The sequence below is a fragment of the Leucopleurus acutus genome, assembly GCF_964270905.1.
Source record: "Leucopleurus acutus genome assembly, chromosome: 12".
NCBI classification, from domain to species: Eukaryota; Metazoa; Chordata; class Mammalia; order Artiodactyla; family Delphinidae; genus Leucopleurus; species Leucopleurus acutus.
The window spans coordinates 65,371,936-65,394,134 of NC_139154.1; the positions used below are offsets into that span (position 1 = coordinate 65,371,936).

Sequence of the window (22,199 nt, forward strand, 5' to 3'; positions counted from 1 at the left end):
ATTATCACCTCAGAATTCCTCTCAGATTACATTGCCTCAAATGCATTATTTAGCAAAAGCACAAACTTGGATACCATATGGAGTCCCTGTTGACACTGCAGATGTTGGTTAATTTTAGATTCTAAAAGAACAAAAGAACAGAAGCACCACCAAGCAAATTAGCCTCTCTTTAGCTTTTTCTTCGAAATCTCCTATTATACAAATACCAAACTAAAACTGGCATGCTAAATATTATAGAAAATTACATCATTTGAAGCATTGAAATTCTGTATATCCAAGCCTTTTTGCAGTTTATTTTTGCAGGAGTTTATCCCCTTCAAAGCACATCACCAATGAATTTAATGCTATAAGATTAATTATGGTTATTTCTTCGAGGACCAAGTAAGAGGATTTTAATCTTAAACTTTAACCTCAAATAGCACAGAGACAGGGGAAACATAAAAGTTTCAGAAGAGTCACAAAAAGACATGCAGTCCATTTTGGTTGTCATAGTCTCTCTTGAACTAATGGAAAACTGAACTAAGCTCAGCTAGCCTTGGGTTCTGATTCTGAAGGTTTGTATTTACGAGTGGGAATTTCCTTGTAGAACAGGTGTGACAGACTTGCACATACTCATGACAACTGCTTTTACAGCCTCATCAGTTTGGGAAGACCTGTTCTGCTCACGTGTGCCATCTGTAAGACATCTCTTCACATTTTGTCAAATCTGACTCCCTGCTTACACATGCACCAGCAAGAGGTGTTTTTGTAAAATATATAGATGGCATCTGTCTTTCTACCTCTTGTTTGTATACCACCCACTAACAAAAAATATCCTGGAACAAGCTGAGCATTCTGTAAGTGTCTTGAAATTATTTATATTATAAATATATAATGATTTTATATATATATATATATAAAAAGGTCCAGTTGATATTCTAAACCTAGATTTTTACTTTTTATTTTAGAGGATAATCAATGTCCCCAAATTGTTCACTAAGTCTTAGTGCCTTGAGATATTGACAGACTATCATTTTAATTAGAAAAAATTTTCAAACTCAGGCCATAAATGTTTCACCTACAAGACACTTGCTCCTCTAAAAGAGGCAAATTTTTCAAAGTATGTTTCAACCTATCTTTTAGTGATTGGGTGGATACTATACGATATTTCAAAATATGCTCTCATGTGGATTAGAAACATTAAAAGCAAATCCAAAGAGTAGATTTTATGACACAGCTTATTACGGATGCAGTCTAGGCTGATTATTTTCGTATTAAGTATACTATTAATCACCTCCCTCTCCTGCCCATATGCTACCTCTTTTAGCACAAAATGCCTAACAAGATGGGTGCAACTTGATTCTACATTACATAGTTCTGTCAAACTGGAACAAAATTTTAACTCCCCCAAGTATTTTCTCCTTGTGAAGGACTTTGGATTACTGCAGATGATTACAGGCCTAAACCAGAAATGGATTCAAACAACTCTCATTCACTGCTGAAACTGAACTGGAACTGACCCCCAAAATAAATTGGCTTAATTCCCTATAAGAGGAATATGAATCAGGTTGCCATCTGTTCCCTTCTTTCTTTAACTTCACCAGTGGGCTGGGTTTAAACATAGAACTGGAGGAGTCTTTAGGGGAAGGGGAAGAGAATTCTGGTTTGGTGTCTAGACAGGTATGCTGCAAGGGTAGATTCACTCTAGATGCAAGAAGAAAGGAGTCTGTGTATTAGCTGGGGAAATCATGTAATTTGGCAAACCGTGGGAACAACGTGAGTTTAATTTGTCTAATTTTGTTTGAAGATGTTGCATCAACTAAAAATCCTTTGCTCTCCGGAGGTGAAAAACATAATCCAAAGTAGTTTAGTCAAAAAGGTAAATTTACTGGCTCATGTAACTGAATAATTTAGAGTATCTGGTTCAGGTGAAGCTTGATCCAGGGCTCAAACAGTATGACCTAGGACTTGGTTTCTCTCTCTCCATTTCTCAATTCAGCATCTTCAACATTGACTCCATCCTTGGGCAATCTCTCACCTCGTGAACCCAATATGGATGCAAGCTGCTACTTACCTCTAGGTTCAAATCCAGAGCCAACTTTTCTAGTAGATCTAGAATGGATCACTGTGACCAGGGGAATAGGATATACTGATGACCTAGACCAAGGTCACATGTTTCACCCCTGAGGCATGGGGGTAGAGATATTGCTATTCTCCCCAAGCCCTGAGAGTATGGAGGACCAGAGTCCCCAGAACAAAATTAGAGTATGGTCAGTAGAACTGATGTTCTCTACATATACTCGGGGACCAGATGCACAAATAATTTTATCGAGTATTATTCCTCACTTAAGCAGGAATTCTGGCTATCTCCTAAAGACAGAGTCCAAGTCTTACCAACTGAAGAGAAAAAAGGAGAATGTATGATTGACATTTCCTAATGTTCACATAGAAGAGTTAGTGCTTAATGAAAACTTGAAGGATAAATATTGCAAATAGAGAAACCAAAATATATGAGAAGGAATTTAAAAATTAATTAATTTAAAAACAAAAAAGGGGGGTGCGTAATGGCCAAAAGAGAGACTGTAGAATCCTCACGTGAGACATTTAAAAAATTGAAGATAGTTTCAGTTAGAGCTGGGACTAGATACTCTTCAGAGATATTGTACACTTCTAGTTCTACAATTTGTAGATTTTGTGATTTCTGAGGAAGAGAGCTTTAGAGCTAAGGAAAGCTTTCTAGATGGCTGTTGGCTGAAACTTGTCAATTTCATGGGGGTTTTTTTCTTTTAATAAATTTATTTATTTATTTATTTTTGGCTGTGTTGGGTCTTCGTTGCTACACGCTTTCTCTAGTTGCTACACCCTTTCTCTAGTTGCGGCGAGTGGGGGCTACTCTTCGTTGCGGTACGCGGGCTTCTCATTGCGGTGGCTTCTCTGGTCGCGGAGCATGGGCTCTAGGTGTGCAGGCTTCAGTAGTTGTGGCACACGGGCTCAGTAGTTGTGGCTCACAGGCTCTAGAGTGCAGGCTCAGTAGTCACAGCCCACGGGCTTAGTTGCTCTGTGGCATGTGGGATCTTCCTGGACCAGGGCTCAAACCCATGTCCCCTGCATTGGCAGGCGGATTCTTAACCACTGCACCACCATGGAAGTCCCTCATGGTTTGTTTTTAAATACTTCCTTTCATGCTACAATTAAAACGAACAAGCAAATTAACAAACCTCCCCACACATGAAATAGAACCAAAGAGAAGTTCTATGTGGAAAGATAATTTTATTTTCTAATAATGATAGTAATATGGACGGGCTATCTTCTTAAGATGTATACATATATTTTTTAAGTGGCAGCTCTCACTGACATGTTACTTGTACATATTTCTGCATCTGTGTATGCTCTCCTAAATATTTCATGTAAATTAAGTGCCCTAGGATTCTTCCATCCTGGTCTCATGTATCTGGAATCTAATAAATAAGAAAAAGTATGGGTGGTGGCTAGTGTAAAGACAGGATACTTACTTTACATGGCTCAGTTATAAAGCACATTTACCGAAGTCTACCCATTTCACCAAGGCATTAAACCTATTTTCCAAAAGCAACTATGGAAAACTGAAGAATTACAAAGAGAAATGTAAAGGGGTGCTAATAAAAAATGGCTGAAGGATATTTGACCCTGGGGCTAGGGTAGCACTAGAGCTGTTTGGGGCAGTGCATACCTTACAAGTTCTCAACTCCAAACCCATCAATCCCATCTGAGACTTCATTCTAGAGATGCTTCTATAGGTTGAATTAAGAAAACTCAAGTATTTTCTAGAGCTTAAAATTCATTAACTGGGGCATAATCAAGCTGAATTTTATTCTCTTTTTTCTTCTTTTTTAAAACATTATGCCAGCTATTACTGGTTGCAGGAGAAAGATTAAATATTTTAAAAATTTCCTTTTTGAGGCTTCCCTAGTGGCACAGTGGTTAAGAATCCACCCACCAGTACAGGGGACATGGGTTCGAGCCCTGGTCCGGGAAGACCCCACATGCCACAGAGCAGCTAAGCCCGTGCACCACAACTATTGAGCCTGCGCTCTAGAGCCTGCGAGCCACAACTACTGAAGCCCGCGTGCCACAACTACTGAAGCCCGCGCACCTAGAGCCCGTGCTCTGCAACAAGAAGCCACTGCAGTGAGAAGCCCCCGCACCGCAACAAAGAGTAGCCCCCGCTCGCCGCAACTAGAGAAAGCCCGTGCACAGCAATGAAGACCCAATGCAGCCAAAAATAAACAAATAAATAAATTTATTTTAAAAAATTCCTTTTTGGAAAAAATACAAGGATATAATTTACAGGCCAATGAATGAGGAACTATTCTTAATGGAACGTGAGAGTTAATCCTTGGAAAGCTAAGGTTCTACTTTGGAAATCTAGTCATACCACCTTAGAATATTCCTTTAGAAGATTTTATTAAAGTGTTTGGGAGACTTCTGGGGATTTATCCTACGGATAAAGCTGCAGACATACGTGTCAGGTTACTCATCACAGCATTGTTTGTAACAAATAGCAAAGATTGTAAACAGCCCAAGTGTTCATCAATAGGGGAATGGTTAAATAAACTGTAGTGTAATGCTATGCAGCTGTTTAAAAGAATGAGGATGCTCTCTTAGTACTGATATGAAAGATCTCCAAGAGACATTGTCAGAGGGAAAGCAAGATGCAGATCAGGAGATATAATATGCCACCTCTTGTGTAAGAAGGGAGGAAGAGAAGAAAGAAGAATTGCTTGTATTTGTGTGAAGAAACACTGTAAGGACACATGGGAAAACAATATAAATAGTTATCTTGACCTATGAGGGTGGGTGGGCATGGAGAATGGGGTGGAAGAAGCAAGGTGGGAGGGAGACTTTTCACCATATACCTTTTAATTTTGTTTTGATTTTTGAAACATGTGAATATATCAGCTGGTCAAATATTAAAAATTAAATAAATACCAGAAAGAAAAAAGCTTGAGAAAAGTCATTCAGGAGTCATATGGTAACCTCATAAAAGTTCCAGTTACAATTACAATAAAAAGAAGAAGAAATCTGAATTCATCGTCAACCAAAGGTCTACTGTTGGCCTGGTATGAGTAGGTGGGTACAGCAGAAGCTCAGACCATACTGATTCCCATTCCTGTTAGCTGAGCACCTTGCTTCTGTCCAGCATCTTTAACCTACTGGCTGTTTTTCCATATCCTTCCTTCCTCTTCTCTTAAAAAAAAAAATCCAAGATCCTGGAAGATGCTGCTGACAACTATGGAAAGTTATACATAAAGAGTTAAATTAAAGCTTTATCTAGAATGTGGATTGCTGCACATATTCACAAAAGCCATGAAAGTGCCCATTATCTTCCCAAGAGAGTAGGCCTCCTGGTTCACTTAGCTGGACTAGACTAGGGGCCAATGCAGGGGACACGGGAGCTCCTTCCTGACACTCTCAGTGCAGAGCTCTGACATTGTGCTTAAAACATCCCACAGAAATCACCGGGGTAGGAGGCAGACCTCCCCACTAGCCTGGGTTTTTTGAGAGCAAGTACTGTGTCTTAGTGGGCTTTGTATTCTCAAAGCCTAACACAGCGCCTCCGTAGGCACTCTGTCAACTCAGTAAACTGAACTTTTATCCACCTCACTGCTTAGCTCCTAATCTTAAGAGTGATCTTTAATGTCTTTCCCTCACTCACTGTCACTAAATCCATCAGTTAGACCGGTCAATTCTATCTGCCAAACATACACCCAAACCTACTACTCTTTACAATCTTCAGGCTACCGCCCTAATCCAGACCACCACCATCTCTAGGCTGGACCAAAATCACTAGGCCGCTTTCTGATCCTCTCTCCCATCGCCCCCAGAACACATTCTCCATATGTAGTTAGGGAGATCCTTTTAAAAAACAATCAAATCATATCATACTCCTGCTTAAAATCCTTCAGAGCTTTCTATTACAATTAGAATACAATTTAAACTCTTTACCCTGCCCTTCCAAGCCCTGTCTGCTTCTTTGACTTCACCTCCTACCACTACCCCTCCCTTCCTCCACACCATGTCGGCCTTCTTTCAGTTCCTCACATCTACTTTGCCTTCTCCTGTCTCAGGGCCTCTGTCTGTGCTCTTCCCTCTGCCTGGAAGGCTATTCCTCCTTCCTTCTGTAGGATTGTCTCCTCATTACTGATGCTCAAAGGCCACTTTCTCAGGGAGGCTTTCTCTGACCACTCCTGTTTCATCAGCCCCACCCTCAACATTGTTCTATCTGTAGCACCTTTGACTCTACAGATTAACATCTTCATTTGTTGGTTTGTGCTTACCGTCCCCACTCTAATGTAAGTTCTGTGAAGGCTCTTGTTAGCCTCTGGATGACCAGTGCATAGAACAGGGCTGGCATTTAATGGCTCTAAAAAGTTTTTGTTGAATAAAAATAAAGGCATTTAAAATTAATCATGGATAGACTATATATTCCATTTCCTCAGAGACCTTTTGATGAAACTATTTAATTATAAAGGCAATAAACAATTATAAAAAGAAATGAGGATGTCATGATTGGCTTTTATATTGTACAAAGTAGGCTAAGAGAGTAAATGGAGAGAATATGATTCTGCAAGAAATGGTAACTTATGTCATAAACCAGTCTAGGCAACAGGCAGGTCTGAGCATTATGTTAGGTAGAAGGGATATAAAGATAACCAGATGCTGGTTTTGCACTCAAGGAGCTCACAATATATCAGAAGATACAGCTTTGTTATTATAGCTCTAATATCTGTATAGTGCAAATCACATTCACATTTATAATTATTTCATTTAATCACCAGAAGAGTCTTATGAGGGGGTTATTATTATGTGTTATCCCAATTTTATAGATTAAATAACTGAGGTTCAGAGAGGTTATGTGACTTGCCTCAGATGCACAGCAAGTGGTGAATGAGATTTTTAAGTTAGATCCAGATCTTCTGACTCAGCTCTCCTGTTCTATTTCACCACTCTGTCTATTCAGTGTGATAAATGTATGTGCAGCATGCTGTGGGAGGTCAAGTGTAACAAACGGAAAGACTATTTTTATCTGGAGAGGTCTGAGAAGACTTTACCGAGGAAAGTCATATAAATGGGGCTGTGAAAGTTGGAGGAGTTTCCCGGTGGAGGAAGAGGCACATTTCAGACAGAGATCTGAGAAAATGCACAGAAAGATGAAAATGTATAGCATGCTTTATGTGGCAGGGAGCAGAGGAATCCAGGAGGGGAGGTTGGGACCATACGGTGAAAGATTTTCAGTGCCACTTTGTATGCAGTTGGGCAGTCTCTGAATGTAGAGGTTTTAAACAGTCAGATCTGGGTTTTCAAAAGAAAATTAGAGTGGCAGGTCGGATGATGAATTGGATCATGAAGAAGCTAGTCAGGAGATTTTATGTTATCATGCAAGGGAGATGTGTCTGAATGAGGATACTGGAAATGGAAAGGACTGATTACAAAATGTTTGTGTGACGTAGAATCCCTTTTTTGGGAGGTTGAAGAGAGGGAAGAGTGAAGATTATTTTTTAAATTTTCTAGCTTATATGACTCAGTAGATGGCGACTACCTCAGCCAAACTGAAGAATACAGAAAAATGATTTGAGAAGGGAATTGGAAGTAGGAGATGGGGGTTTTCTTGTAGCTAAGATAAAGCACTTGCTTTATCTTTTCGTCCTGTTTGATTTGAGGTACCTGTGTGTAGTATCCAGGTAGATATGTCAAATAGGTAGCTAAAAGTATGGGCCTAGAATTTGAAAGCAAGGTTGAAGCTGGCAATCTAGATTTAGAGTAACCAAAATATAAGTTGTATTAAAATTCCAACTGCAAAAAGGGCACAAGGGAACTTTTTGGGAGTGATGTAAATTTTCTATTTCATGATTACAGTAGTGGTTACAAGGGTATATGTGTCTCAAAACAGATCAAACTGTACACTTTAAACAGGTTCATTTTATTAAATCTTAAACTCCTTGGAAAAAAAACCCACTAAAAATAGAAGTGAACTGCCTTGTACAACATAGTGCTAAATAGTTTTTAAAAATGTGTTAATCAATTGTTTTAGAAAAAATAAGAGAATGAGAAATTGTTCTACATACATCAGTTAAAAACAACTGATAAGCAGCAGAGAAAGCTGCCATGGTTCCAGTTGTTTCAGAAGCCAGTGCCCAACGTGCCAGTTTATGGGCCATTTGGGAGTTCTCCATTCGAAAACTTATTCCCTCCCCAAACCACCCTCCTCCATCCTCAGCCCACCCTTGTACCACCTGGGTTGACTTCCTCATTTGGAAGAACTGAGATAATAAATGTACTTGAAGAATATAATATGACTCATCGCTGAACAAGAAATCTTTCTCCTTATTGATTGATTTTAGGCTTATGGCCAATTTGGCCTCCTTGTTTGGCACCATTCCCTCAGCATCACTTCTGAATTGTCCTTTCAATGCTCAGCTTAAAATCTATTTTGTTCAAAAAACCGTTTTTAATTTGACAGAAGGAGGTGGTATCTGATACCTATATTCATCTCCCAGTGTGGACACATCTACCATGAGTATACAGTCACCAAATTTGCATATTTATGTTAGAATCTCTGTTCTGTCACTAAGTCTTTGAGACCTTGAAGAAAATAAGGATAATAAAACCCACCTTGCAGGGTGGTTGGTGTGGATCAAGTCAGTTAGCATATGTGAAAATGCCAAGTATGGCATTGAGTAGGCGCTCAATAAAAGGCAGATACCTTGTCAAGCCTGACTATATTTGCTGAATTATTTAGTCTGTATTATAAGTTTCTTGAAAGTAAAAGCACTCTTTTCTGCACTCTGTACTCCCACCCTAACTAATACATCCTCTGGAGACATTGTAGAATGATGTTTAGAAAGCTGGCAGGTCAAGGATAAAGTTGAAAAAGATTTACACAATAAATATGTAGATGAGAAGAGATCATTCAGGGGACATGGAAAAAAGGAACTCCATTTAGAGGTGGTGGCAAGGTCTTTCTTTACATTTCCTCTTTTCATTCATTTAAAATTTTATCTTGCCAAAAAGAGGGGACAGAAGGTTTCATTTTGATGAGCGGAGCTGCAGGACTGTGTGCCAATACACCTGGTATTGATTCATGCCAGCTGGGAGAGGAGCTTGGCTTCTCTGTGTTTTACTACTGTGGTTTTCTGGGCTGGGCAGCTGGGTGCCTAATAATGATAAAAACCATAATAATACTTCATAATTACGCACCGCCCTTTGCCAGAACTTGGGTTTAATTACAATGACTATGACGGAACTGGCATCATCTCATTCCCTGTTGGGGTGCAATACCCAAGGGCCTGGAAATAGAGTCAAGTGGCAACTGCAATCCTTCTCCTGCAGAGCCTCTCCTGGCAATTCACCCAGAGTGCTCTGGGTTTGAAGCTCGTCATCAGAAACAAAGAATACTTTTAAATTGCCCACATGTACTGGGCACTGTCAAGTAAAGTAGTGCTTATGATGCAACTCCTGCGTGACATGGGGCACAGCATCATGGAATCCCAGGCCTGGAAGGGACCAACAGAGGTAATCTCATTCATTATTACCCTGCCCCCTGCCATGAGGCATAACTGCCTCTACACTCTAATAGATGAGCTCACTGACCTTCCACTCTGATTGAGCTGGAGATGCTTGTGTGGCAGCCTGATTCAGGGGTCAGGGGATTCACCAGTTCATTTCAACATGCATTTTGTGAGCACCTATTCTGAACCAAGGCCCTGTGGAGGCATAAAAATGTATAAGGTGTGATCCCTGCCCTCAAAGTAGCTTATCTCCTAGTCGGGGGATTTGTATTAAGGCAGCTGTAACATATAGATAGGGGGAAGTCCTGGCAGATGAAAGGAAAGAAAATCACTCCAGTTGAAAGGATCAGGGCTATCTTTTCTTCAGGAATAAGAGGAAAGGATGAGAAGGTGTTGAGCAGGGTGGGGAGGCCGAGGGGCATGGGGGAGCGGGGCGGGGGAGATTGAGGTGAAGAGCTGGGCAACAACTTCGGGAGGTTCTTGCCGGTTTCCCTGTTTTTCTGGGGTGGGGGGAGATCTTTATAGCACATATCACCCCTGAATTATTTTTTTCCTTAAGAAATATAGCTTATTTATTTTATTTTTTAAATTTTTATTGAAGTATAGTTGTTTTACAATGTTGTGTTAGTTTCTTCTGTACAGCAAAGTGAATCAGCTATACATATACAAAAATCACCTCTTTTTTGGATTTCCTTCCCATTTAGGTCACCACAGTGCACTAAGTAGAGTTCCCTGTGCTATACAGTATGTTCTCATTGGTTATCTATTTTATATATAATAACAATAATGGGTATGTGTCAATCCCAATCTCCCGATTCCTCCCACCACCACCCCCTTACCCCCTTGGTATCCATACATTTGTTCTCTACATCTGTGTCTTTATTTCTGCTTTGCAAATTAAGATCATCTGTACCATTTTTCTAGATTCCACAAATATGCGTTAATATATGATATTTGTTTTTCTCTGACTTCACTCTGTACGATATTCTCTAGGTCCATCCACGTCTCTACAAATGACCCAATTTCGTTCCTCTTTATGGCTGAGTAATATTCCGTTGTATATAGTACCACATTTTCTTTATCCATTCCTCTGTTGATGGACATTTAGGTTGCTTTCATGTCCTGGCTATTGTAAATAGTGCTGCTATGAGCACTGGGGTATCACCCCTGAATTATTTATTTGCTACTTTACTCATATATGCTTTGTCTCACCCTACTCAGGAACTTTGTCCCTTTTGTTTACCACTATATCCTGAGCACCTCAAAAAATGCCTGGCACATTGTAAAATGCTTAGTAAATACTGGGCTAATGAATAAATGGCCCAGGTGAGGCAGTGGCTGTAGAAATTGAGACAAAAGGCATTTAGTAAATATAATCAGCATGATGAAGTTCAAAGGGGTAGGGAAGTGTTACAGCTGTGAGGGAGTAGCCTGGAGGACTGCTCGCAGATTCTGGTGTGCTTAAGTGAATAAATGGTAATGTTATCAAAGAAGATAAAGAACAGATGGGAAGGAGCAAGTTTGCGGTCTTCTTAGTAGGTATTTGAGTTCTGATTTGGATATGTCAAGATTAGATTCAAGTGGAGATATCCAAAAGCACTTAGGTATGCAGATCGGGATCTCATTAAAGGTACACAGCCATCAAAATGGTTAGACCACCTAGTGTGCAGTAGAATGACTGTGCACCAACTGAGGACCAGATCCTGGGACTCTCTTAAAAAGCCAACACAGAACCGATTTATAAATGTTAACTGAAGAGAAATACAATCTGAGGGTTTATGGTCTTAGGAAAACTGGGGTGAGGGGTACGTTGGGGAGGAGAAAAAGGATGTAGTCCATAGAATCAACTGCAAAAGAGATCATATAAGAACGAAAAAGTGATCCTTGAACTCGATCATATGGATGTCACTGGTAGCCTTAAGAGAATCACTTTCAGTGGGTTAGTAAGGAGTATAATTTAGCCTGTACTGGAAGCGTGAATTGAAATGAGGATGAGAACTAGACAGGGTCTCATAGTCAACTTTGTTTTGTTCTGTCTGGAGGCGTTGTAATACGATCAGGGGTATGTCTAACACAGACGTGTTGGGTAAATTTGTGAATGACGACAAGGCTTCTGTAAGGCCAGATGGCCTGTCCTGGCGTCTGCACAATGCCTCAACTACGCTTTTATTCTTTCAGCCATTTCTAGGGCGGGGGCCCTTCCATACAAAGTGCAAGCAAAAAGTGGGAGACACTCCTCCATCTGATCATTGAGTCACGTTTGTGACAGCTGGGAGTGGGGATGGGAATGCTTGAATTAAACGAAGTGCCCTGGTTCCCGTGGATCTTGGAATTTAGTAACAGGGAGGCTCCTTGCTGGAGGGAGCTAGGGAGACTCATTCACAGTTTCCGACCGGGCACTCACGCCCTCCATTCAACATTTTTCCTTTCCTTTTCCCTAACAGAGTTGAAACCAGGGACAAAGCTTTCCTGCTTCTCCCACCTCAAGGTTGACCTTCCGCCCCCAAGCCCACCTCTGGACCTTCTCCGACCACGTGACCCTCTTCAGCCCCCGTGACTCGCCGCCGCCAACCCCTCCCCTCCGGCCACAGCCCGCCTTATCCCGCCTCTCAAGCCCACGTGACCCCCTCTCTCCCACCTGACTGGCTCCTCCCTTTCCCCCGGGCCGGACCCGGCCGCCGTCGCAGCGGCCTGACTCCAAAATGGCAGCCGCGCACAGCGCGCACCCGAGCGGCCGGACCTCCCTGACTCCCGGGCCTCCCCGCTCTCGCTCCCTGCCTCCCTCCTTCGGCCCTCACCTACACGCCTTCGGATTGGCCGTTAGGAATCCCGCCCCTCCAGAGCCCCGTCTGCTATTGGTCACAGTAGGCTGCCCTTCAGAGAGGCGTGCCCCCGCCGCCCCCCGCCCCAGGAGGTATTTTCCATTCCGGTGGGGGTTGGGGGGAGGGGGGAGGGGAAAAGGGTTAAGAGGGGGAGGTGGCCGGGGAAAGGGGTGGGGGCTTGGCGGGGGCATCCGGCGGAGCTGGGGTCTCCGGACTCCGTCCGGAGGAAGCGAGACTGCGCCCGCTCGGGCAGTCGGAGGGAACGGGACGGGACCGGCGGGCGGGCGGGCGGGCGGGCGGACGGACTCGCCCTCTCGGTGACTGCGCCGTCCGGGCCCGTCCTGCCTGGCCGCAGGTGCCCCTGGATGAGGCCTCCCCGCGCGCCCCGACCGGTGAGTGTCCCCGGTGGCCCGGCCCTTGAGTGCTCCCTGGCCCCCGCACAGCCGTTAGCGGCCGCCTCTTCGGCCCCCGGTGCTTGCGCCCGGCGCAGTCCGCCTCCGGCCGGCGCCTCCACACCCCGGGCGGAGGCAGCGCCGGCCCTCTGGCCGAGAAGAGGACGACGGGCGGGGGACGGCGGACCCGGGCCGCGAGCCCCGTGCAGACCGTGCGGCGCGTAGTGGGAGCTTGCGCTCAGTGGGCTCTTGATGCATTTCGTTGAATTGTTTTTCTGGTTGGAGGAACGTAGGGCCCCTAAGAGGAAGGGGGTCGCTCCGGGCTAGCCGGAGGGCGTTCGTGATCTGGGTCGTGGTGAATCGGGGGGGAGGTCACCGGAGACTGTGGGGTATTTGCGCGCGTTGCAGGGGAGGGGGCACCCGCCAAGTCACTTGGGGCTCTAAGGCTCCGATCCGGGGGTCCTCAAGGTCGACGAGAAGAGAGGTTCATCCGGAGATGATAGAGGGAACTGGGGAGCTTGGATGGGGGAAGTGACTGGAGCACCTCCGGAGTTTAACCCGAGGTGGAAAGGGATGCGCAGGCGGGCGCTGGAAGACCCTCTGCAACTACTTGGGGTCCTAAGATTCTTTGGTGCTGGGATTTGGGGATTCAAGCAGCTGAAGCGGAATGACTTTCTGGAGAGGGAGTTGCATTTAAAAAAGGATGCTCAGAAACAGTTTAAGCACACAACTTGCTTGGTTCTGAACTTTGAGAGGCCGGGGTATTGGAGTCACGAGGTGATTTCTGACATTTTCTTTCGGCATTCCAACCAAAAGGTGGACCTTGGCAGTTATCTTTTATTTTAAAAGGTATGTATGCGTTCGATGGTGTTATACCAGTTAGTAGTTTTGCTGGAAATTCTCAAACTGCACCTTGAAATTCTTGTAGCAGCTTCTCCATCTGCTGAAGATCCTTTCTTCAGGTCTCTCCATCCATAGCAGTGGCTTACTTCCAATTTAACATTTAGACTGGACTGTATTATTACAGTTTGCTACTGGCTTTTATTCTAGAAGATTAATAAGTAATTCACATGCTTTCTTTCCCTTGCTTTTAATTGTTTCTTTACAAGGTCATGCAATTTTAACTTTTTAAAGTGTTGGACTGGGAAGATGTTGGTAAGCTAGCAGCTCTAGAAAGCAGTATGCAAATTTGGGAATCTTAATGTCAGATGCTTAGTTTAATTTTAATAATCTTGTATCTGCATAATTCTCTTGAGAGTTGAGAACATAGAAAATGCATACCAGGGTTGGTCCACAGAATCCACCCCTGTGGCAGCCCACGGAGGTTCTTCATGTCACTGAGAAGAGGAAGCTAAGAATTGCACAGCTAGCTTTTTAATCTTTTCTTAATCATATATGTTATCTTACTAATTCCTCACAATTTACAAAATAAAAGCTTTTTTTTTAAAGGGAGCACTTAAACATGTATGAGAAAATTTTGTAGATTGTATTTTCCCTTTGCTGTAAAATGTAATTCATCAGAGAAAACATTTCTGCAAAAAGGTGTCAATATATTCAGTTGGCACCTTCTTAGTTCTTGAATAAATAATGGATAATTAAATTTTTTCTCCCTATTGTCCTTGAATTTTACTGTCCGTCTTTAGGGAGAATGTACTGGCACACAAAATAGTAGCCTAAAATATTGAAACCTAACACCTTTTACCATTATAATAGCTTTTACATTATGCACCTTCAGACTCACCTATGGCAAACCAGTGGTCAGGAAGGCTTTCTCCTATCACCTTTGTTTAGAATGGGCTGCTTTCTCCCATTGTAAAACTAAGGGAAAATAACGCTTAATGCCTGCAAAGTAGTGGTAATAACTAAACAGAATGAGAATGGGAAGCTTGGAAAAAAGATGTATGTGTATGAGTCACATTTCTTTTAGAGCTGGAAGAGTAGACCATGGATATGATTATGTTGCAGATCAGGAGACCGAGACCCAGACCAGTGGAAGGGACTAAAATTCTAGCTAGCGACGAGCCAGGATTGGTGGGCAGGTCTCTGAACTCTAGTCCAGGGTTTTTCTACTTTATGACATTCACATTGTTTATTTCTAAAGCATTCTAGTGCCAACTGTAAGTGGTTTTAGGATTATGGGTGATGTTGTTCCCTTCCAAGGATGGGGAAGTTTGGGTTGACTACTTTTATGCATGAAATGACATAAAGCAAGATGAGCTTTCATTGCACAGTTTAAAACAGTATGCTGCAGTGTTAGTGGAAGTGCTGATGTTCCCCTCTCATTGGGAAGAGACAAACTGTCATCTAGATTGAAGTATTAGATGAACTTCTTAGAGTAGGCTAGTGTGCTTTAAATTTTATGCTAAAAATTAATTGCTTAAAAATTTCTCAGAATTCAAAAGGCTCTAGTATTTTCAAGAGAAATTATACAAAAATTATTATTTTAAGGAAGTGTGGGGGTTTTGTTATGTTAAAAGGGATTTTGGTACCTTTGCAAAGAGCAGTAGTAGAATTACATGATACTTAGGAAAATGTGATTTTGATCATAGTTGTAGGAAAGACAGGATTTGTATAATTAACATTATGATCCTTGGCAAGTTATTTAACCATTATGTACCTACGTTTCCTCACATGTAAAGTGAGGTTAATAAAAGTACCCACCTCAGTAGGGTATTGGTGAGGATTAAAAGTGTTTCCTTAGCGCAGAGAAAGGGTGCAACAAATATTAGATATTATTTGTAATGTTTATTAGGTATGTACAGGTACTTGTATGCTTATTTGTTTCCTTGCTGTTAACGAAGTCACTTTGTGGCTACAGAAAATTCCCAGATAAATACATGATCAGTATTTATCATATTTATTTTATAAATAACAGTCTGCTTTAAGGGGCACTTAGTGCAAATGATGCCCTCATTTATTATTTTTTTTAGTCCTTACTCTGCTCACCTTGGACCTTGAATTAGGTGTACCTATCAAGGTAGAGTGAAGGTGGCTGTTTTTCTGAATGTCATTGGGAGACCCTGTTGCAGTTTCATTATTCTAGAATTAAAATGTTAATAATTGATTTGCAGATATTCTACTGAAAATACAGTGAGTTCTGGAGTCCTACTGGTTAAACTTAGCTGAGGAAACCAGGGCTTTATAAGGTCTATTATTATTTGCAAACCCCTTCTCCCAATGGAACCTTGAGAAAATCACTGAACCTTGTTTTCTGTTAAATGAATATTTTGATGACTTCATTCATTAAACTGTTAGGTTTTAGTGATAAAGTTTGCTTAGCTCCAATTTTGTAACGTTTCGTTCTTTTTGATTTGCTATAGTCCAGGCCTAGTTAGTCTCAAGAACATGTGGTTTAGCAAATGTGCTTTATGGTGACAGTGGTGAATTTCTTCTCCTGGATATTCTGGAGTTCTTCCTTATCAGGTTCTGCAGTTGATTTTATAGCAGCTCGTCTTCCGTTTACAGTCCTCTTAACTTTTATTCAACCACGTTTTTGTGATCTTTCCTTCTCACAACATCTTTACCACCTGTACCTCCACGTAGCTTCTTACCAGCTGTCACACATGAGCTTACTTTTTTTTAGACCTCTTTTTTTAACATTAATTTCAGTTATTTTTAAAATGTATATCACATAATATTTAAAAATTGCCCTTATTTTTAGAGTTTCATTGAATTGAACCCATTTTACAGGTTTGAGATTAAAATCAGAAACAGGTTATAACTCAAAAGCATCTTTATTATGCCAGTAGTTGCTTTTTCCTATTTTGTTTTAGATCTCAGGCAGGCATTCTGTTGGTGGTACTTCAGATGATAAATACGTCCCTTTACTCTGAAGTAATGCTAACCAGCAGAGCTAAGAGAGTTACATGGCGCCATCAGAAGCTTCCAGTTATTTTTTTTCTTTCATTGGTACAGAATTTTAATGTTTGAGAGTGACCAGCTCCTAATCTTCTTCTGATAAATTAATAAAGATTATGAAATTATTACAATTTGTTGGCCATTTTTGGCCTCATGACATGCTTTTAGGAATTCTGTAGAACTTAGACATGCAGACCTTTTCTTCAGGTCTATTGCATAATCTAATTACGTGAATAAAATATTTAATTAAATGTGGTTTCAAAAGATACCGTAAATATCATGCTATAATAAAAACAACCAACCGTTGCTCAGTTTTTCATTAAGTTGATTTTCTTTATATATTTAAAAATAATAAACACATATATATGGAGTCTAAAAAAAATGGTTCTGAAGAACCTAGGGGCAGGAGAGGAATGAAGACGCAGACATAGAGAATGGACTTGAGGACACGGGGAGGGGGAAGGGTAAGCTGGGACGAAGTGAGAGAGTGGCATGGACATATATACACGCTACCAAATGTAAAACAGTAGCTAGTGGGAAGCAGCCGCATAACACAGGGAGATCAGCTCAGTGCTTTGTGACCACCTAGAGGGGTGGGATAGGGAGGGTGGGAGGGAGGGAGATGCAAGGGAGAGGAGATATGGGGATATATGTATATATGTAGCTGATTCACTTTGTTATAAAGCAGAAAGTAACACACCATTGTAAAGCAATTATACTCCAATAAAGATGTTAAAAAAAATTATGGCTTATGAATTGCCTGTTAGTCATATTGAAAATTCATGGGTACATGGACTGAGTAGTACAGACCATGCAAACTACTTTCTTAGCTTCAATGTAGATGTTAGAGAGTGAGAGTGAGAGAGATGTTAGAGAGTGAGATAGTCTAAATTATATTTAGAGGCTGAGTTGTGACCCAGGAAGGGGATCCAGAAGTCATGGAGATAACTTCCTTGAAGGCATTTATTGTAGTTACTGGCTGGCCACAAAGTCCTAGGAAGAACATGTTGAGTGTTGTGGGACATGGTTCTGAAAACAAGAATGATGTTGTACATGAAAATAATTATAAAAGGGGTTACCATTTTTTGACTGTTATGTTCCAGGCCAGGTGATTTGCAATCATTCTTTGATTTAATTTTCTTAACAGTTCTGAAAGGTGGATGGCATTATCCAGTTTTATCAAAGAGGAAATTTGCTTCAGGGAGGTTAAGTGACTTTCCCAAGTTGGCCAATATGTGGTACAATTGGGACTAAGGCCCTGATCTTTTGATTGTTAACCCTAAACATTTCCGGGATATTAGGAGGCAGCTTTGAAAACTTGTAATCGTTTAATTTAGAGTTTATGAAATGTTGTTTTACTTCTTTGCTGTGGCAACTTTGGATGTCATTACCACAAGAGGTAGTATCTAGATATTTTGAGAGGATTTAGAGACATTCCTTAAATTCTTGATTGTTAAGGAAATCTAGGGATGTTTTGTGTACAGTCTTAAATGCAGTGCTGGCTGCCCATAAAATGTTCTCCTGTTGCCTTTATAAAATGCTGGATCATTAATGGGCATTAATAAGGGTAACATTAACAAAGAAAATAGTTTTTGGTGGGAAAGACTACAGAGTAGGCGTCCAGCGACCTGGGTTCTTCTACTGGTCTGAAAGACTGGTGTGAAAACATTAGGATAGCATTGAAACAGCCTTAACGTTCTTGCTCTGGGAGTACGGGAAGGCTGAGCTGTGTCTTAAGACATGAGCAGGTGAGGAGAGGTTGTAGAGTTGTAAGCAGAGGGAGTACCCGTGTGTTAGATGAATCACTGAGCTGTATTTTTTTGAACTGTAATTTCTTCAGATGTGAGTTAAAATATAAGAAAATATTTTACTTATAAGGGTTACTAATGTATTATATAGAAACTATTACACATATTTCGTATTTGTTGATTTTGGAATCCCCCAAAAATGAGGTTCTAAGAACCAAGTAAATGTGAAAGTGCTTTGTAAATTTTTAAGTGTTCTACCAGTAAGAGGGATAGAGGAATACTGATATTCTTGTGAAGGATGGACAAAGAGGATGCTGTGAAAACTTAGGTAGCAGTACAAGAGGAGAAACAGCAGAAGTGGAAAAGTACAGAGAAAAGAGAAAAGTACAAGAGGAGAAACAGCAGAAGTGGAGAAGAGAGGTGTTAGAAGATGAAAGAAAGTATGTGAATAGATGGGCAGAAGATTGAGTTGTAGTTCTCTTTGTGCCTGTTGATCAAAAGGAGGGTTATAAGTCTGTAACTGAAGACTTTTAACATTAATTTATGGTAAGGAAAAAGCTTAGCAGGTAGTTGAAACATCTTATTCACTTCTCCATTTAGTCTACACTGACCATGTTAACAAGGCTATGAAAATAGGCTAATTGAGAGTTGGCTGTATTGTCTGATTGTTTCCTCACTTCTGTATAGGTTTAGCTAATGGCTTTAAATTGTACAAGGGTGCTCATAAAAATAAAATAAGCTGCACTGAGTTACTGTTTATTCTAGATTTATTGAAAATAAAAGGGCATAGTGTGTTTAAGGAAAAGGGTGAGGTTTGATCTGTCAAAATGAGTGCAAAAGAAAATTAGGAAATCAGAGTAGAGCCAAGGTAGAATGGGAACAAAATGCCATAGTAGGAGTTAGGTTTTTTGTTTGTTTGGGTTTTTTTTTTGCGGTACGCGGGCCTCTCACTGTTGTGGCCTCTCTCATTGCGGAGCACAGGCTCCGGACGCGCAGACTCAGCGGCCATGGCTCACGGGCCCAGCCTTTCCGCGGCATGTGGGATCTTCCCGGACCGGGGCACGAACCCGCGTCCCTTGCATCGGCAGGCGGACTCTCAGCCACTGCGCCACCAGGGAAGCCCGGAGTTAGTATTTTTATTTTGTTTTATAGATGAGGAAGTGATACAAATAGTTTGGTCCTTTAAAAACTGATTATAGCTGTAATGAAGAGTACAGGCTGGAGGAACAGAGAATTGAGACATTTATTCACCAAGGAATATGTATGGCAGGGTGAGTGAATGAGGCATTTTCTGTGGCCTCTGGTAGGCAAATCACGGTCAAGGATGCCATTTAAGGCTCTGCCCTAGTTCAGGAACGAGATTATGATGGTCTGAATTAAGGAATTTGTAGTAGGGATAGAAACAAGACCACTGATTTCAGAGATATTTAGGAGTTTAAGTCCTCCAGACTTGGTTAGTGTTTGGAGGTGATAGAAGTTGAAGACGAGTCTAAGGTTCCTGACTTGGCAGGAGAAAAATATGTGCAAGTTTGAGAGAAGGGGAATACTGAGTTTGCTTTCAGATAAGTAGTTACGCTTTTTAGATAAGTAATAACAAGATATCAGTTGGAAATAATGGGTCTAGCTCAGGAACATGGTTAAGTTTATAGATGTGATTTGGAAGGCATAACGTTTGTAGTTGAAAGTTTTGAAATTAGACAAGTAATGACCATAATTCCTAAATAATAATGCATGCAGAACAAAAAGTAACTGCCAGTGCTGGCCCTAAGTTCGAGAGTGTAGACATTTTAAAGTATGTATTTTAAATTTGCCCACCTCCAGTCAAACCCCCACCGCATAGCTTTATAAAGAATATATAGAAATATTTGCTGCCAGAAGTATTTTAGTGTCCTTGAAATAGTGTCCCGCATCCTGTCTGCCCATCAGCATAACAGGGAATTTGTAGACAAATGCACTTCCTTCTTCTTCACTTTAGTCTCTTTGGAATTCTCTTTGCTTCCTTGAGCTGGTGAGGTAGTCTGAACAGATTTTGAAGCCTGAAGGTTTTTTTCACCTTCTTTAAAATCTAGCCCAGATCAGCCCTATTCAACCATCTCTTTGCCTCTCTTTTTCTCCTACTCCTACAGCCCTATGGAGCTCAAGGCTCTGGCAAATAAAATGGCACTCCAGGAAAGAAAAGTAAAAACAGCACAAGAGAAAGAACCTTGAAGAGGACTGTAATCTTTTCAGTTCTCCCCCAAAGGTTCTACTCTCTAAGCCAGGGGATGGAGTTGGTGAGTCATTAAGAAGTGATGTCCAAATTCAGTAAAATAAATACATCTATTGGGAGCAAGGTCTTCAAGTGCTGAGGGAATTTGGAAAGAATCTGAGGTGGTTTAGCACTTAGTGGAAAAGATGAGTTTTTGGTTCAGTTTTAAAGGAGGTAGAAAGACAAGGCTGTGCAGCAAAAGGTAACAATAACATTATTAAAGAGGGAGGGAAAACAGTATGTACCAAGGAAGTAGAACATTAAGAAAAAACAAAGGAACTGGCGAACAGGACTCTTTATCTAAAATGCATGGTTTGGGATGGAGTTAATGAGAAATTAGGCTTGTTAAATGATTGAAGACTAAAATTTGGAGTTAGTACTCCTTGAACACATAGTAGAAAATTGAACATGAACAGAAGAGTATTGTAACATGATTTAAATAGCAATTAAGCAATTATGGAAGATGACAACTGTTACATATAGGTTATGATGTAATGGCACTGATTAATTTATATACCACCCAAATCCCTTATATTTTCTCTTTTTGTTTTCTTATTATGTACTTCTATACCCGTAGTTATCAAACTTTCCTGGGCATAAAGATTATATGAAGCTCTTGTTTGAAATATAGATTCATCCATGTTACATGTAACAGTGTTTAGTTCCTTTCAGTTGCTGACTAGTGTTCCATTGTATGGATATACTGTATTTTGTTTATTATTATTGTGGAAAGGGTTGTTCTAGTTTTCAACTGTTATGAGGAAAGCTGCTATGAACATTCTTGTATAGGCTTTTTGTGACACATGTATTCTTTACTTGTGGGTGAATACCTAGAAGTGGAATTGCTGGGTATATGGGATAGGTGTGTTTAACATGAGAAATTAACAGAACAGTTTCCAAGGTGGGTTTACCATTTTACACTCCTACCAGCAGTGTTCCCTCTTCCTTTCTTTTAGGGAGGAGTTTGGGTGTAATTGATGTTCTTCCTTAAATGTTTGTAGACTTCACCAGTGAAGCCATCTGGACCTGGAGTTTTCTTCGTGGAAAGGTTCTTAATTAAGGATTCAGTTTTTAAAAGAATAGGTCTAAGACTGTTCAGATTTTCTGTTTCTTTTTGTGTCTGTTTTGGTAATTTGTGTCTTTCAAGGAATTTGTCCACTTCATCTAACTTGTCAAATTTATCAGCTTGAAAATAAATTATATATTTTATGAAACAGTATTTCCTTTTAATGTGAGTAGGATATGTACTGATGTTCCCTTTTATTCCTGGATATTGGATTCATTTTCTCCTTTTCCCTCCTGATTAGTGTAGCTAGGGGTTATCAATTTCATCAGTCCTTTCATATAATCAACTTTTGGTTTTGTTGATTTTCTTTCTGGTTTATCTGTTTTCTATTTCATGATTTGAGCTCTTTTACTAATTCCTTACTTTCTCCATACTTGGGTTTAATTTGTTCTCCTTTTTCTAGCTTTTAAGGTGAAAGCTTAGGTCATTGATTTTTAATTTTTTAAAAAAATTATCAACACTTAAAGCTATACATTTTCATTATCATTATATTCAAAATAGTTCCTAATTTCTCTTATAATTTTTCTTTGATTCATGG

General features: G+C 40.7%; 1 protein-coding gene across 3 annotated transcripts in view; it reads left to right on the plus strand.

The window, feature by feature from the left end:
* Positions 1-12,564: 12,564 nt before the first annotated feature.
* Positions 12,565-22,199, plus strand: part of SOCS5 (suppressor of cytokine signaling 5) — a 59,245-nt gene continuing 49,610 nt past the window's right edge. Inside the window, exon 1 of one of the 3 annotated variants that reach the window (XM_082852354.1) lies at positions 12,565-12,741. The gene's annotated coding sequence lies outside the window, so the exon portion shown is untranslated. Of the gene's footprint in view, positions 12,742-13,200; positions 13,591-22,199 lie in introns of those variants that run through there. The other 2 variants (XM_082852355.1, XM_082852356.1) reach the window with 2 other exon arrangements.